Raw genomic sequence first — 4,391 nt, forward strand, 5'->3', positions numbered from 1 at the left:
TCTCCCATTAGGATGGTGTTATCTGCATATCTGAAGTTATTGATATTTCTCCTGGCAATTATGATTCCAGGTCAAGCTTCATCCAGGCTGGCATTTCACATGATGTACTCTGTAGAAGTTAAACAAGCAGATTGACAATACACAGCCTTGACATAATCCTTTCCCAATTTTGAACCAGTCCATTGCTCCATGTCTGGTTCTAACTGTTGCTTCTTGACCTGCATAGAGGTTTCTCAAGAGGCAGGTAAGGTGGTCTGGGATTCCCACCTCTTCAAGAATTTTTCAGTTTGTTGTGATCCACACAGTCAAAAGCTTTAGCGTTTTCAGTGAAGCAGAAGTAGATATTTTTCTGGAATTCTCTTGCTTTTTTATGATCCAACAGGTGTTAGCAATTTGATCTCTGGTTCCTCTGCCTTTTTTATAAATCCAGTTTGTACATCTGAAGTTCTTGATTTATGTACTACTGAAGTTTAGCTTGAAGTATTTTGGCCTTTAACTTGCTACCATGTGAAATGATTGCCATTGTGTGGTAGTTTGACATGCTTTCTCATTGCCTGTCTTTGAGATTGGAAGGAAAACTGATCATTTCCAGTCCTGTGGCCACAGCTGAGTTTTCCAAACTTGTTGGCATACTAAGTACAGCACTTTAACAGCATCATCTTTTAGGATTTGATATAGCTCAGCTAGAATTCTGCACCCCACTCCAATACTCTTGCCTGGAAAATCCCATGGATGGAGGAGCATGGTGGGCTACAGTCCATGGGGTTGCTAAGAGTCGGACATGACTTTCACTTTTCACTTTCATGCATTGGAGAAGGAAATGGCAACCCACTCCAATGTTCTTGCCTAGAAAATCCCAGGGATGGGCGAGCCTGGTAGGCTGCCATCTATGGGGTCTCACAGAGTCAGACACGACTGAAGTGACGCAGCAGCAGCAGCAGCAGCAGCTGAAATTTTATCACTCCACTAGTTTTGTTCATAGTAATGCTTCCTAAGGCTCACTTGACTTTACAATCCAGGATTTCTCGCTCTAGTGAGTGATCACATTTTTGTGGTTATCTGGGTCATTAAGACCTTTTTTGTATAGCTCTTCTGTGTATTCTTGCCATCTCTTTTCAATATATTCTAAGTCCATATCATTGATTATTTTTTAGGACCCTACCACTTCTGTCCTTTCTTGTGCCCATCTTTGCATGAAATGTTCCCTTGGTATCTCTGATTTTCTTGAAGAGATCTGTAGTCTTTCCCATTCTATTGATTTCCTCTATTTCTTTACATTGTTCACCTAGAAACGCTTTCTTATTTCTCCTTGCTATTCTTTGGAACTCAGCATTCAGATGGATATATCTTTCCTTCTTTCCCTGGCTTTTCCTTTCTCTTCTTTTCTCAGCTATTTGTTAGGCCTCAGACAATCATTTTGCCTTTTTGCACTTCTTTTTCTTGGGGATGATTTTGATCACCACCTCCTGTACAATGTTATGAACCTCCACCCATAGTTCTTCAGGTATTCTGTCTATTAGATCTGATCCCTTGAATCTATTTGTCAGAAATGTTAGGTGAGTCTTATGAGTGGGGTTGTTCTTTCAGAGATGTATACAAGATTGAGAAGAATGGAAGATGCAATCCTGAGGTAACTGTGTATAAGGTGTATATAATGACGAAGAGAAGCCCATAAAAGAGATGGAGGTTTAGTCTTTAAGTGACAAAAATTGGTTTAGTCTTTAAGTGACAAAAATCTAAGCGAAAATGGCATGAGAGGGTCATAGAAGTGATAGAAAAAGGAAAAATCAAGGAGAAATGGACCGAAAGCATCAAATTGTATAAAGGGGATCCTGGAATGCATATCCTGAATTAGGTTAGAAGTTAGCAGTGACATTACGGAGGGCCGTTTCAGTGAAGTGGTGGGGAAAGAAACCAGAACACAGGAAGTTAAAGAGATAGGAAGTAGAAAAGTTTACAAAATGGGTATCAACTACCCTTCTAAAAAGCTTGGCTCTAGCCATGCTAAGTATGAGCAGTGATACTGCATATTTTATTATGAGTTTAAAATTCTCTAAGCCTAAGAATAATTTGAGATGAAAAGTCACCAACGACCTGATTAAGACCACATGATTATTCCTGAGAATTCAAAAGGCAATTGCTACTCCTCAGTTTTTCTTTTCTTTAGGGAGCAGCACTACTTAATTCTTAACCATTTCCAAAGCACCTACCTGAAAGTCAATGCAATAAAGTGAAGAAAAGAGAGGCACTGTACATATGAAATTTTACCCTTTCCCATAAGCCATTTGCTGAGATTTGTAAAAATGTCCCCATATTCCCAGGAGTTGAAGACATAATGTCGGTAGTCTTTGTTTAGGTGATGTGGATTATAGTAAAATGTTCTGTCATGCTTTCTTAATAAAGATGTTGTATAGTACCAAAATGACAGAAAATTATAGGCAGAAGTCTACATTATTCTGTCTTTTGTTTTGGAACCTTCAGCCTTCCCCTCCTAGTCTGTTTTATACTTCTCTGAAGTACCTATGGTTTCTCTAAACCCACTTTGTCTGGGGTTGTACTGGCAAAGGAAGATCTGAGAAACTCATTTGCACCAACAAATGATGGCAAAAGCCACCTATCTGTCACCTCTCCCTAGACTGCCTATCTGAGAGCTACAATCCAGGAATGAACTTCAAATTAAAGAATTTTAGTTGTGTAGGAGGAGCTAGGCATGATCCTGTCAGAATATCACAGATAGGACTTATTCTACCTAAATATATAGCGAATATTTATAGCTCAGTTGGTAAAGAATCTGCCTGCAATGCAGGAGACCCTGGTTCGATTCCAGGAAGATCTGCTGGAGAAGGGATTGGCTACCCACTCCAGCATCCTTGGGCTCCCCTTGTGACTCAGCTGGTAAAGAATCCACCTGCAATGTGGGAGACCTGGGTTCAATCCTTTGGTTGGGAAGATCCTCTGGAGAAGGGAAAGGCTACCCACTCCAGTATTCTGACCTGGAGAATTCCATGGGGTTGCAAAGAGTTGGACAGGAATGAGTGACTTTCACTTTTCACTACATAATGTTTCCAGTTAAAAGAGCAGACACTCTCAGGAAATAGTTATCTGTGATAGAAGGGACAAGTTATTTTTCATTGATATTTTAGAAATATTTGCCAGTGAGGTAAACCTTAGATTTTCATTTACAGATACGTGACTACATAATTCCAAATTTCAAATGAGTTTGTGGAGCAGGCTGAACTTTTAACAACATCATGATTCTATGGCTATTGTTTATAAAAATGTTAGCGGACGTCAACAAATGAACAGATAAAGAAGACATGGTATATATACACACACACAATGGAATACTACTCAGCCATAAAAAATTAAATAATGCTATCTTCAGCAATGTGGATAGACTTCAAGATTATCATACTAAGTGAAATAAGTCAAAAGAAAGATAAGTATCATATGATCTTACTTATATCTAGAATCGAAAATATGACAGTGAACTTATCTATGAAACAAACAGACTCATAGACAACAGACATGGTTGCTAGGGGAGGGAGTGTAGGGAAGGGGAGGGATTGAAAGTTTGAGATTAACAGATGCAAACTAGTATATATAGAATGAATAAACAGGTGCTACTGTATAGCACAGGGAACTATATTCAACATCCTGTGATAAACAATAATGGAAAAGAATATGAAAAACAATGTGTATTTATATATATATATATCTGAATCAATTTGCTGTAGAGCAGAAATTAATGCAACATTGTAAATCAACTATACTTCAATAATTTTTTTAAATATGAGAAGATTTCAAAGAAAATGGTAGAAATTGATAAATCAAGGCTTTTGAATATTGATCAGGCTGTAGCATTTAATTAACATTTTCAAGGCTACCACTTCATTTGGATAAATGGCAGGCCTTGACTGGCAGCCACAAGATAGCTGTTGAAAATGATTACCTTTGTAATCATTTGTCTGACAAATTTACCTTTGTCAGACAGAGACTTTCAGCAATAGTGTTCTCTTGGCTTATTAAAGTTAAGCACCACTTATAATGGATACTTCACTTTGCTTCTATCATATAGCATGTTGGTTGTTCTGTTCTTAGAGCAGACATCTGTGGAGGTGTCCTCTCCCACTGTGTAGGTACTCAAATTCTCAAGCTTCTAGCTATAAAAGTTACACACAATACAGTGTGAATATTTATAAGCTGGTATCCATCATTACTTAATATTCCAAAGATTTATACTTCCCAATCTTTTATTTTGACTCATGTATGTATGCACTGAAAAAGCCTTCTGTGTTTCAATGTGTTAAAAATATAATCACTGAAAAACAAGTTATATAAATTTAAAACAACTAGCCTCAGCTTTTAAAAATCACAAAGAATTTATGAAA

Source organism: Budorcas taxicolor, chromosome 21, assembly GCF_023091745.1.
Source record: "Budorcas taxicolor isolate Tak-1 chromosome 21, Takin1.1, whole genome shotgun sequence".
NCBI classification, from domain to species: Eukaryota; Metazoa; Chordata; class Mammalia; order Artiodactyla; family Bovidae; genus Budorcas; species Budorcas taxicolor.